At 36.1% G+C, this 14,352-nt stretch overlaps 1 protein-coding gene across 3 annotated transcripts in view; it reads left to right on the forward strand.

Annotated features, from left to right (window-relative positions):
• Window positions 1-14,352, forward strand: part of LOC106053697 (putative uncharacterized protein DDB_G0277255) — a 160,887-nt gene that overhangs the window by 69,470 nt on the left and 77,065 nt on the right. Inside the window, exon 1 of one of the 3 annotated variants that reach the window (XM_056024124.1) lies at window positions 3,530-3,868. The exons of the other annotated variants lie outside the window; for them this stretch is intronic. The gene's annotated coding sequence lies outside the window, so the exon portion shown is untranslated. Of the gene's footprint in view, window positions 1-3,529; window positions 3,869-14,352 lie in introns of those variants that run through there. 3 annotated transcript variants of the gene reach the window in all.

A 14,352-nucleotide genomic window follows, 5' to 3' on the forward strand; every position in this document is an offset into this window, starting at 1 on the left:
GCCATCTCATCATGATGCTAAAACATATATTTGGCCAACTTATCATGCTAGGACATATATTTGGCCATCTCATTATTCTAGGACATATATTTGGCCATCTTATCATTCTAGGACATATATTTGGCCATCTCATCATTCTAGGACATATATTTGACCATCTTATCATGTTAGGACATATATTTGGCCATCTCATCATGCTAGGACATATATTTGACCATCGTATCATGCTAGGACATATATTTGGCCATCTCATCATGCTAGGACATATATTTGGCCATCTCATCATTCTAGGACATGTATAAGAAATACAAACAATAGAAATACATGAAATAGAATTACATGTATCTCATCTGTCAAAACAAGTTGCATTTTCTATTATAAGACCATTCCTTTAAACAGCTGACCAACTTTAGTAAAAGCGATTATTTTGTTCTTAATAACTAATGAATGATATATTTTTTTCAAAAATTGAACAATTTTTACCCCGCCTAAATCCCCCCCCCCTTTTTTTTTTATCCGAAAAAAAAATCCAAGTTAAGCGAATGTATAAATCTACTGAAAGAGTCTATCAAGTTTGAATGATAGGCCTAGTGACGCCACTGGATAGGCCTAGTGACGCCACTGGATAGGCCTAGTGACGCCACTGGATAGGCCTAGTGACCCAGAGTTTCAAGACTGTTCGCTTAGGGAACGTCTCTTTAACTTTCAAATCGTGAAGACATTGGGAATACCCGCTGACAGACTGTCTTTAACTTCAGACCCAATTTAAGTCTCAGATTATATTCCGAAAGAATAACAGCGGTTAAACCAGAGTTTTCCCTGTGTGGGCAGCTAACTAGTATTTCTTTTATAAAAGATATACATAAACTGTCATATTTCTATTAAAATTGTTAGAGCCGTTTTCGAGATCTTTGTCTACCCAGGTTCTAGTTTCCATAAAGAGTTTGCAAACTTAATTGATGTGTTTTGTATTGTAATAATGCTTCACAATAACAATGCAATTTAAATACGATTCTGTCGTTGAAGTAGTTGAAAAGTGAATAGATTGTACAATACAAAACGAAGGAATTTATTCAGTTTTCACTGGTCATTCTGTACAGCATATAAAGTTAATAAATTTTTAATTTCTTTTATCGAAAAAAATCATGTTTCAAGACGTGTTGCATTTGTCGGAGTCATTTACATCTTTCTTGGTCTTTATTTTTATTTTGTTGAAATGCACGCTTTGAGGTGAGTTTATAATATAAGTTATTTAGAATCATCCGTAATCCTTATGCTCATCCTCCTCTTCTTTCCTCTCCCCCTCCTCAATGTGGTTATAAAAGTTGTTCCTGTTACTATCATCAAAGATTTTCAATTCTGATTCCATCTATTAAAAAGAAAGCTAAAGCTATTTGGCTTTTTTTTTTTTGGATGCGCTTTGTATACAGTTTGGGGGTTTGTTAACAAATAGTTGAGAAAGTCCGAGTTGAGTTTTAACTTTGTACAGAGTTTGGGGGTTTGTTAACAAATAGTTGAGAAAGTCCGAGTTGAGTTTTAACTTTGTACAGAGTTTGGGGGTTTGTTAACAAATAGTTGAGAAAGTCTTAGTTGAGTTTTAACTTTGTACAGAGTTTGGGGGTTTGTTAACAAATAGTTGAGAAAGTCCGAGTTGAGTTTTAACTTTGTACAGAGTTTGGGGGTTTGTTAACAAATAGTTGAGAAAGTCCGAGTTGAGTTTTAACTTTGTACAGAGTTTGGGGGTTTGTTAACAAATAGTTGAGAAAGTCTTAGTTGAGTTTTAACTTTGTACAGAGTTTGGGGGTTTGTTAACAAATAGTTGAGAAAGTCCGAGTTGAGTTTTAACTTTGTACAGAGTTTGGGGGTTTGTTAACAAATAGTTGAGAAAGTCCGAGTTGAGTTTTAACTTTGTACAGAGTTTGGGGGTTTGTTAACAAATAGTTGAGAAAGTCTTAGTTGAGTTTTAACTTTGTACAGAGTTTGGGGGTTTGTTAACAAATAGTTGAGAAAGTCCGTGTTGAGTTTTAACTTTGTACAGAGTTTGGGGGTTTGTTAACAAATAGTTGAGAAAGTCCGAGTTGAGTTTTAACTTTGTACAGAGTTTGGGGGTTTGTTAACAAATAGTTGAGAAAGTCCGAGTTGAGTTTTAACTTTGTACAGAGTTTGGGGGTTTGTTAACAAATAGTTGAGAAAGTCTTAGTTGAGTTTTAACTTTGTACAGAGTTTGGGGGTTTGTTAACAAATAGTTGAGAAAGTCCGTGTTGAGTTTTAACTTTGTACAGAGTTTGGGGGTTTGTTAACAAATAGTTGAGAAAGTCCGTGTTGAGTTTTAACTTTGTACAGAGTTTGGGGGTTTGTTAACAAATAGTTGAGAAAGTCCGTATTGAGTTTTAACTTTCTTTGTTACAAATCATTGCAGGATCAAGTTGACGCATAACTCTGGCACACACACACACACAGACATGCAAACAAACACAGCGACATGCAAACACACACACAGACATACAAACACAGAGACATGCAAACACACACACGCATTGATAAAAACTACACATTGCAAAAGTTTCTGTTTTCTCTGTCTGACCAATATTTCCTTATCCTTTCCCTCCCCCCTCTTTCTCTCTCTCTCCGTCACACACACACACACACATACACACACACTCAGCCATGCAACTTAAGTAGACACACAGGTCATGACATAAAAGTTTAAAAAAAAAAAAACTTGGACTGTTTCCATGGTCCCAGAAAGTCCAAAGTCAGTTTCTATCTTCCATCCTGATTGGTCGCCCTGGGATGGAACTACACAAAAAAAAAAAACATGGACCGGAAGATTTGTGTGGAAGACAGAAAAAAACGACCACTGGGAAGCTATCTTGACGGTGCTGGACTCGGTGCCAGGAAAATCGATGACCGCCTCGCGTACTAGCGCACGCAGTCCAAAGAGTGAAATTAAAACACAAAACAACAAAAAAAAAAAAATCTACTCACGGAAATTCTTTCTACTACGAATCCCCCCCCTTCCCTCCTTTTTACCCTAACTTCTACCCCCCCCCTGTCATCCACTCACGTCTGCTTTGGTTTGTAGTAGCTGGAAGTACGCTAGTCAACTGTGTCCGTCAGTTGTCCGAGAGAGGCGTGTTCTTCACGTTTTTGACCATAGACTAAGGCGCTTTCATATTGTGTTGGTCAATTGTGGAGAATTTTGTTCTTTTCATAAGTTTAACTGAGACTAAATCTGGTCGGCTACTAGCAGTGGAAAGTAAATGCATGGCGTTTAAAACATACACTGCTAGGAATAAATGTTTTTAGAACCGCTGGGAATGAATAAGAATTGTTTTGTTTTCTTTTTGTTTTATTTATTTTATTATTTTATTTGAATAATTAAGCATTGACAAACAAAGTTTTTGTTTCTGTTTTATATACTATCTTTGTTTGATTTCCGTTTCTAAGAAGCTTCACAAATGTTTTGTTTCGGATTCGACATCCCCTCTGTTCATAAATGTCCACGCATGCGCGGGAATCTAAACTTCTGCTTGATATTCTAGTCTACGTTATAGTTTCGCGCCAGTTTTAATCAAGCCACGTGCTTTTTTTTTGTGATAGTACTCATCTCAATGTAAAGTAACTTGTACCATTTTCTACATTGGAGTTATTTTCTTCTCCAATAGAGAGCGAGTGTCATCGACCCTTGATTCAGTGATTAAGTTTGGCTGTGTGTTAAAAAGCATTGGACAAACTCAATTGAGGGTGTTTTGTTGGAACACAATACTTTATAAACTAGAACACAAAGTGGAAATGTGTAGGAAACTGTTTCTCAAAGATCCAGACATGAAAAGTGCCCAGAACATCTTGTTACCTATCTGATGAAGTAAGTATGTAAGAAAATTTCAAGTACATTGATTATCAGTAGTACTTTGTTTATGAGTAGTACTTAGATTATCAGTAAAGCTTTGATTATCATTGTATTTTGATTATCATGAGAACTTTAATTACCAAAGAGTACTCTGATTTTCACGAGTTAATTGAGCTGAATGAGAATTTAGCAGTGACCCAATTCTGATGCTCAATATTTGTGACGGATGTTAGCTTGTAGAGTTGACTTATTTAAATAGAACTACTTTCTTACTATGTACTTATACATGTTGAGGGTTGTTAGCTTGTAGAGTTGACCTATTTAAATAGAACTACTTTCTTACTATGTACTTATACATGTTGAGGGTTGTTAGCTTGTAGAGTTGACCTATTTAAATAGAACTACTTTCCTACTAGTACTTTGAACTTTTGATTTGTTTTCAAGGCGCTTTCATATTTGTAAAGTTTCTCGGTTTGTTTCTTTGTTTGTATTCCGTTGTTTTGTTTATTTGTTTGTATTCCGTTGTTTGTTTGTTTCCGGTGTTTGTTTCTTTGTTTTGTTTGTATTCCGTTGTTTGTTTCTTTGTTTTGTATTCCGTTCTTTGTTTGTATTCCGTTGTTTGTTTCTTTGTATTCCGTTGTTTGTTTGTTTGTATTCCTTTGTTTGTTTGTATTCCGTTGTTTTTTTCTTTGTATTCTGTTGTTTTTATTTGTTTGTATTCCGCTGTTTGTTTCTAAGGTTTGTATTCCGTTGTTTGTTTCTTTGTTTGTATTCCGTTGTTTTTATTTGTTTGTATTTTGTTTGTTTCTTTCTTTGTTTGTATTCCGTTGTTTCTTTCTTTGTTTGTATTTTGTTTGTTTTTCTTTGTTTGTATTCCGTTGTTTGTTTCTTTGTTTGTATTCCGTTGTTTGTTTCTTTGTTTGTATTCCGTTGTTTGTTTCTTTGTTTGTATTCCGTTGTTTGTTTCTTTGTTTGTATTCCGTTATTTGGTAGTCTTTTTCGAGGTCATAATTGTTGTCCAATATTTTGTTTAAAAAAAAAAGGTTCGGCAATGTGACAGTTCATATTACAATGACCATAGAGGCAAATTCCTAAACGAGGCGTCACGAGTTCAAATCCTCGTCTAAACTGAGATTTAAAGCCTGGGGATTTAGACAACGTCCTAGGCATTCCTGACCTGAGAGAGTAACGGCAGTTGGTCGTACTGCTGGCCACGTGACATGCTATTTAACTGTCAGCCATAGAAACTGAATCAGCTTTACACCAACAGTCCCATGGGTACTTAGACAGACAGATAGATAGACAGACAAATAGAAGACAGACAGATAGATAGACAGACACACAAATAGAGGACAGACAGATAGATAGATAGATAGATAGATAGATAGATAGATAGGACCCTCTTAATGACCCACATATTTGAATACCATTATTGGTAAGGTTATTGTGAAGTCTTCATAAAATGTTCCTATTGGGATATATTTCTCATTTGACTGATACATTCCTTATGTTTTCATTGTACGCCGGATATTGAAATGAAGCTTTTGCATTGCTTATAATGAAACAAGCGTTGAGTGAAATATTTTCTTTCTTTGAGAGACTTGCTCCGAATAACAGTACCCTGAAACATGGAGACTGAACATTGTTGTACTCAATGACCATTCTACAAAACTATTTTACAAAACTGGGTCCAGAAAATTGTGATTGATGACTGAGGTTAAAGTTCAAAATGACTTACTTCTCAACCCATTGTACTAGAGCTATCAAAGGACTGACATTGACGTTCATTTTAATGGATTGTTACAAAGCGTATATCAACTCACTCTGTCTGTCTGTCTCTTAAAAGTTTGTAAACGTTATTTAAGTTGCTGATATATATAGTGCATCTTTCATGCTTCTAGGAAGAGTGCTATTGATTGATTAATAAGATTTTAGCACTTTGACAATCTCACCTCACCTAATCTTTAGTCTCATGGACCGATTGAGTACCACACATGATCCGTTGACAGTCTTTCTCCATTCCTGTCATTTCTTTGGCCTTCACTAGAAGCTCTTTCAATGACAAACCCGTCCATATTGTCTTTACATCGCTTTTGTCTGTCTGCCTCTTCTTTTTTTTTTCCTGGTCTTGTTCCATGTAGTAAGGTCTTTGAGGCCCCTGATTACCTCGTGATATGGGCATAATATTTTTGTTTGCGTTTCCTGACAGGGGTGTTGTCAGCAGGCGGGCCCAAGTGAATGAACATTTCAGCAAGCAAGGAATTCAGACGAAGTTTAAAGTGTAACAAGAAAAAACATTAAAATAATTTAAAACAAAAACAAATCTTATACAAAGTGTAATTATATCAATTAGTTTGGATCAGCCATGTAATTAAATTTGTAAAGATCTAGACCAAGAAAGCTAAATCTGTGGGATTAATAATATTTTTTACCAATTGTTTTTGTTTAGCGCTGTTTCAGGCTTTTAGTTTTTGTTTAGCGCTGTTTCAGGCTTTTAGTTTTTGTTTAGCGCTGTTTCAGGCTTTTAGTTTTTGTTTAGCGCTGTTTCAGGCTTTTAGTTTTTGTTTAGCGCTGTTTCAGGCTTTTAGTTTTTGTTTAGCGCTGTTTCAGGCTTTTAGTTTTTGTTTAGCGCTGTTTCAGGCTTTTAGTTTTTGTTTAGCGCTGTTTCAGGCTTTTAGTTTTTGTTTAGCGCTGTTTCAGGCTTTTAGTTTTTGTTTAGCGCTGTTTCAGGCTTTTAGTTTTTGTTTAGCGCTGTTTCAGGCTTTTAGTTTTTGTTTAGCGCTGTTTCAGGCTTTTAGTTTTTGTTTAGCGCTGTTTCAGGCTTTTAGTTTTTGTTTAGCGCTGTTTCAGGCTTTTAGTTTTTGTTTAGCGCTGTTTCAGGCTTTTAGTTTTTGTTTAGCGCTGTTTCAGGCTTTTAGTTTTTGTTTAGCGCTGTTTCAGGCTTTTAGTTTTTGTTTAGCGCTGTTTCAGGCTTTTAGTTTTTGTTTAGCGCTGTTTCAGGCTTTTAGTTTTTGTTTAGCGCTGTTTCAGGCTTTTAGTTTTTGTTTAGCGCTGTTTCAGGCTTTTAGTTTTTGTTTAGCGCTGTTTCAGGCTTTTAGTTTTTGTTTAGCGCTGTTTCAGGCTTTTAGTTTTTGTTTAGCGCTGTTTCAGGCTTTTAGTTTTTGTTTAGCGCTGTTTCAGGCTTTTAGTTTTTGTTTAGCGCTGTTTCAGGCTTTTAGTTTTTGTTTAGCGCTGTTTCAGGCTTTTAGTTTTTGTTTAGCGCTGTTTCAGGCTTTTAGTTTTTGTTTAGCGCTGTTTCAGGCTTTTAGTTTTCTCGATACGCAATTGGGGGGGGGGGGAGAAAGAAATGGAGATCTGGGTTTACCGTCACACACACACACACACACATACAAAAGAAACGACCTGAATTCGAACTCGTGGCTTACGCCTCCTCGGGCTGCCGTGCTAACCACTCTGCTAGTGAGTTACTTAGGACTAGGGAAGATTGTAGACTTTTATATTGTTTGTTTCAATGTAGAGCGTCTAGCTGTAACGGGGACTAATTCAACTTTTATATATACAACAACTTCAGTCAAGTCAATATCTTGCCCTTGTTTGAAATACCATAGAAAATAATTAATTACAAATAGTTAATTAACGATTTTGGTTATTTTTTAAATTGATTCTTGTGTCACGTGTGTGGTCAGGTATAAAGAAATAATTGAGCAAAATTTCAGCTTCATGTGGCACATGGTGTTGGAGAAATAAAGTGTAGAAACTTTTTACCAGACAGACAGTGTGAGTTGATATCAGTTTTGTAAAAATACATATTTATCTCAAATGTGTACATAGCCATATATATCTAACTCCAAAGAAGAGATAGTCATCTTTGATACAGCGGAAAACAAAAGGATTAGTTTATGCTACATTTTTAAAAAATAATAACCCACTTTTAAAAAAATGTGTGTACCATCATAAATAAAATGTACATTTTAATATTTTACACACTAACATTTTGATTAAAAGTTACATTTGATTGATTGTGAAACTAAACATCTTATTTATATATATAAATTTTTTTTGGCCGGGGGGGGGGGGGGGATAGAAAAATCCCCACCACCCCCGAAAAAAAATTCTGGCTACGCCCATGCTCGCTTCAATTCTCTTCTCTTCCCCCCTCTCCGCCCTGAAAATATACTGTCTAAATCTACTCAGAGTAAACAAAATTCTAGTTTGGTGATGTAGATCCAGACTTGATAACATATACAGACAGTAGTGTAGACAAAAATCATGGATCTGGCTAGAGATATAGAGGTATATGTTGTGTATGAATCAATTGTATAAGTATTAGTAGATACATGTATGTAAAGGATCACAAAGTAATTCAACCTGTCCAGCTGATGATTTCTACACAATGTTCCTGAACGTCTTTGTATGTCTTCAACACTTGACTGAATCCATGCGGAAAGTTTGACTGACATCTGTTCACAATAAAAAGATGTCATCCACATTTATTTGTGAGATTTTGAAAGGTTGTACCGGTCAAACTAGAGTTTGCCTATGTGGACAATGAGCTAGTTGTTGTTTTTTTTTCCCAAAGATGTACATAAACTTTCAAATTTCTATGAGCCGTTTTTGAGATCCGTGTCCACCCACCCTGATTGGTTTTGACCCTCCCCCACCCCCTCAATTTTCTCTTTATGATCTGTCTCTCCGTCTATCTCTCTATTTCCTTTCTCTGTTTCTCTCAGTCTCTTCTCTTCTAGAACTTTCTGTTCCTGCCTATCTTTATTTTTCTCTCTCTCTTCCCCTCTATCTCTCTCTTTTTGTCACTCTTTCTGTTTCTCTTTCTCTGTCATTCTCTCTGTGTGTCTCTAAAATTAAACAGTTAGCATTTGCCGCCGTGAAGCGGTCGCATTTTTTCTGGATAACTAGGAAGAGCTTGACCTACTTAAAGACGCAAGTCTTTGAACACGCTAAAGTTTTTAAATGTCTGCTAGTACCAACTACTGAAGGAAATCCGTAGTACACCTCGCCACGTGCTCGTCACGTGCTGATCAACCAAAGACTGCGGACTTCTCCAGTTCTCTCCCCTCCGTGCTTGATTTTTTTTTTCATCTGCAGTCAATGGTGACGATTTCCACTGTGACCTGATTTAAAAAAGAAAAAAAAACTCTTTCTCTGAAATCAAAAGACGACTACTCTACAACTATGTCCCTACAGTACAGCACGGTTACAGGTCACCACTACCCGACCAGGAAGGGAATGACTACCGCCGCTCACCCTTGCACAATAGCTCGTAACTATTGACTTCGCTTATTGTCCTGCAGCAGTAGCCGCCCTCAGTGTGTCTCCCCCCCCCCCCACTCTCAGACTCTCCATTCATGCCTTATTTGATATCCCCCTCCCCCTTAACCAACTGACACTAATGCACAGACACACACACACACGCAACACACACACACACTCACATTTCATGCTCTTTATTCCTCCTGCCCTACTCATGGAACCTTTTTTTTTTTTACATCCCTGACCCATATCTGACAAGCATGTGCAGTCGAGGGGGGGGGGGGCGCCATGAGAATGTCGTGCCACATTATCCTATTGAACAAAGGATGCCACTGCCAGATACTGTCTGACAAAGACAGGACTGTCTCTAGCTGGAGTTTTTTTTTTCTTCTGTCTCTATCCGTCACTCTCTTTATTTCTCTCTCTCTCTCTCTCTCTCTCTTTCTGTCATGTTTGTCTCTTTCTCTTTACTCATTCAGTCTATCTTTCTATCTGAAAAAAATTGACTTTTTCTCACTGCTAATTTGTCACACTCTTTTTTCTGTTAATCTCTTTATTGCTTCGCTTTACTCTCTCTTTCTCACAGTGTACTTGTCTTTATCTCTCTTTTTTCGCTCTCTCTGTCCCTCTTTTTGTTCTCTCTTTTCTCTCTTTCTCTCTGTCACTCTCTTCGCTCTCTCTCTCTCTCTCCCTTGTCTCTCTTTGTCACTCTGTTTACATTCTCTTTTTTTCCTCTCTCTCTCTCTTTCCTCTCGCCCTTCTTTCCATTGATTGACCCTCGGTCACGAATGAATCAAATCCTGACTTTTGATCTTCCCCACAAAAAGTTTCCATTGTTTATGGTTGCTACGCTACGGAGCGCCAAAAGAACACATGATCACGTCTTAACCGTGACAACCAGATCTACCTGAAAGTCACGAGTTTGACATTTCTGGGCTTTGAACGCTGGTTGAACACAAAGATTGAAAAACTAACCCTAACCTTATTTTAAGTCGTTTTATTTATTTTTTTTTTTCAGCTTTTATTTTTGTCTCATGAAGCCTAACTTTTTTTCTGTTATTGGAAACATTATATGTTACCCACAAAATATTATTTTTTTAATCAGTTGTCCCATAACAACATATCTGGCCATATCTTAAATATCCCATAGTAGCATTTTCATTGCATCGAAAATATCCCAGAGAAACCTCTTATTATCAAGTCTACAATATTTCAAAGTAATATCTTATTATCAAATATAAAATATCCAATCATAACATCATTTCATCATATCTAAAATATTCCATAATATAACTTCTGCCCGGAGACTGTTTTTTTTCACCTAAAGGTTCCGCCGTAATTATCTTGACATTAACTAATACTATCATAAGAGGTCACTATTAACATGTATCCCCTAATAAACGAAAAGCAATATTGTAATTTAAATACACCTCCTGGTTCATTGTGCTAAAAACTATTTAAAATATTCAAACCTTTTAACATAATTTGCTTGCAAAACAACGAACCCACAGGGTCCGCCTACTCCCCAAGTTATCTTGTTTTCCAGTTTTTCTTTATGCTCTTGAATGTTTGACAAGTACTGGCGCTTCCTCTTCGCATCCTAACAGTCTAGAGATCATGTATTCAAATAATATGAAATAAATATTGAACTGTAATGAAGTACTTTGAGAGAAGAAAATTTTTGTAAAAAAAAAATTCTTAGGTCTTATAATATTATTGTATTAAGTGACACATTCAGAGGCTAGATCTGATGACTCGACATCCCAATACATGCTAGAGACTCTTGTGTAGGTCAAGAAATAACAGTAAGCATCTTTATGTAATCGAATCGAAATAACAGTAAGCCTCTTTATGTAATCGAATCGAAATAACAGTAAGCCTCTTTATGTAATCGAATCGAAATAACAGTAAGCCTCTTTATGTAATCGAATCGAAATAACAGTAAGCCTCTTTATGTAATCGAATCTTAGTATCCTTCAAGAAAACATACAATCTTTGAGCACAGTATAAACACACTCTAAAAACACACTCTAAAAACACACTCTATAAACACACACTATAAACACACACTATAAGTTACTTTCAATAACAGGTTCACACCAGTGGACTTAACGTTTGACCAATCTTGGTAAAACTGCATAAAGTTCCTTGGGTACTAACTGAAACCGTAGCGTATGTAAAGTAGCCCTAAAGCAAGCTTAAGACCCTAAAAAAAAAAGTTGCCCACCTCTATGTAAGTATGTCATGGATCTAGGCCATGTTTACATGAGAAGATCGAAAGAATCTAGATCTAGATCTAATTTTAAGAACTACAGTTTGCACATATAGTTTTTTTTTACTTTGACACATGAAAATACAAAAATATAGTCTATTGATTTCATTACTTAATAAAAATCTACCTTCAAATGTGTGTTTCTAAAGCATTGTACATAAATGTGTTCCTTATATCAGCGAATGTAGACGTCCTGCCGTACTTTAGAATCCCATTCATTGAACAAATCGGGTAAACCCGTTGTAATTGTACTTCATATCACATTCATCTCGAGGTTCTTTCATTTTAAAAGCTAAATGTATACCTATTAAAGAAGCTTTTAACAAATAGGATAAACCCGTTTCCATAGTATTTTATATTTGATAAGGATGTAAACCCATTTTCACAAAACTACTTTTGTTTTCGTGGCGAAAGAGAAAAATTTGAAAGGATCATTAGCTAAGTTTGACATAGATTTAAATCCAACCCACTGGATTAGTAATACACAAACTATGGCCCACAGGCCATGGGTACTGTCCGGCTACTATACTATAAAGTAGAAAGTAAGGCGTATGTCGGTATGTATGTATGTCCCGCATAGAAATCAAAACCGTTTGACCAATCTTGATAAAATTTGGCACAAATGTTCCTTGGGTACTAACTGGAACTGTAACGTATGTAAAGTAGCCCAAAAACAAACTTAAGATCCTTAAAAAAAGTTGACCAACTCTATGAAAGTATTACTATTTAATGGATCTAGTTCATATTGCCATGTTTACATGAGACAAGATCGAAAGGATCTAGATCTAGATCTAATTTTAAGAACTACACTTTGCAAAATTAGTTTTTTACTTTGACACATGAAAATACAGAATATAGGCTATTGATTTCATTATTTAATAAAATTAACCGCCAACTTTGTGTTTCAAAAGCATTTTTACATAAATTCGTTCCTTATATCTGCAAATTTAGACATATTGGCGTAATTTATATCCCGTTCATCACAAACTTCTTTCATTTTAATTGCTTAATTTATCTCTATTAAAGAAACTTGTAACAAATCGGATAAACCCCTTTCAATAGTATTTTATATTTGATATGAGTGTATCGGCTTAACGGGTAAACCCATTTCGGCAAAGCTACTTTTATTTTCGAGGCGAAAGAGAAAAACTTGAAAGGAACATTAACTAAGTTTGACATAGATCTAATTCTAAATCCAACCCATTAGATAAGCAATACAGAAACTAAGGCCCGCAGGCCGCGGGTAATATCCAGCTAGTATATATGTATTTTGCCTGTTGTAAGTTTTCTTTTATTGAAGTTGAATGAACTATTTAAGATCCATAAAGATAATCAATGCAAGGCAATCGTAGTACTAAACATTAATTCAATGTCCTGCTTTCATTAGCCAATGCTTGTGTGTAATCAAACCAGCCAGCTAGTTCCTTAGTGTGCATCAACATTTTCACCATCACGGTCATCGGTTTGGTGAAGATTAGGTTTATCCATGTTGCTTTCTTGTTTCTTTGTTCTATAACTGAAGAGCTCCACTGACCCTCGAACAGTACCGAATACATTAAATTAAATTCTATGACCATTCAAATTATGTTAAGAGGATCAATTAAAAATATTACTGGCGACTATAACTCTTTTATTTGTTTCATGTGTTGACCTCAATCCTTGTTGTTTTTTTTTAAATGCTAGTTGAATCACGTTGTTGTTTTTTTTTTAAACTGAGAGTTAAGAGAGAAGAGAGAAAAAATATTTTAATAAAGAACTTCTTTGTTCTCGGCTGTTTGGTGCTGTGGAACTGCGCTACGCATGCTCCGTAAATATCAATCCGCGTGTCGTCGTGGTGAGTGGTCTGGTCAATGTTGCATCTCTCCGCGTGTAATAATTTCTTCATATTTCAAAAAAAATGATCGCGCCGTTGGCGAGTGTGTTAATTGTGAATGTTTGTCTGTCTCTCTTCCTCTGCATGTGTTGGCGAGTGTGTGTGAGAGAGACAGAGAGAGTGAGAGAGAGAGAGAGAGAGAGGAGAGCATTTGTTCGTGTGTGTGTGTGTAATTTATCTAAAGGCTATCACTGATGCCGGGGACACTTGAGTCTGCTCGTGCACCAGAGACCTGGCTCCCTTCACCACTATTACGTCTTTGTTAGCGTCTTGACGCCTCGTTCTAGATGTAGAGGTCAAGACAAAGAACGGAGGGCAGAAGTTAACGACTTCTTTCTGCCTTTGACAATCTCATTGACATTTGCTGTATTGTCACTTAGTAAAAAGGAGTAATGATTAAAAGTTTTAAAAAAATGTTAATCTCCGCTTTCAGACCTTGCGATAAACTTAAATTCTAACGAGAGTGTCGTGTGGCCAGCCACCTTTGCTTTCCTTAACTAATGTCCGGTACCCATTAGAGTTGGGGGGACTTGGGACGTTCTAAGAATCCCGAACTTAAAATGTCCTGCCTTCACTGAGATTCGAGCCGTGGGCCCCTTGGTTTACAAGCTAAGTGCTTTACTATTCAGCACCTTCGCCACCCCCCCCCATTTAAATTAAAACTGACTGAATTTTTTTAAAAAACACAAACTAAAGATAGAGCATAATATTGTTAATACAGCCAGTATATGGTTGGCCTGTACATATCTTTTACCATTCAGGTGAAGAAAATGTTAGCAATTTGTCAAGAACATGAAACATCAAGTCTCAGTGTTTTTGTTTGCGTGTTTTGTTTCTCAGTTCTTAATTTTTAACTCTTTCGTCATGGCAAACAAACAAAAAACGCAAAATGTTGGATTGATTGACTAGAATAGAGTGCGACTTACTGTTAAAGAAAAATGGCTGCCATTTATCTTCGTTTAATTCAGATGTAAATCTGGTATCTAGATCTATGAATTTATGTTGGGACGTTTATTGTATGTTAGTTTGAGTGTCTTGCAATCAACGCGAATATCGTGGGTTAGATCCCAATTCTGATGATTTTTA

The sequence above is a fragment of the Biomphalaria glabrata genome, chromosome 3 (genome assembly GCF_947242115.1).
Source record: "Biomphalaria glabrata chromosome 3, xgBioGlab47.1, whole genome shotgun sequence".
Taxonomy (NCBI): domain Eukaryota; kingdom Metazoa; phylum Mollusca; class Gastropoda; family Planorbidae; genus Biomphalaria; species Biomphalaria glabrata.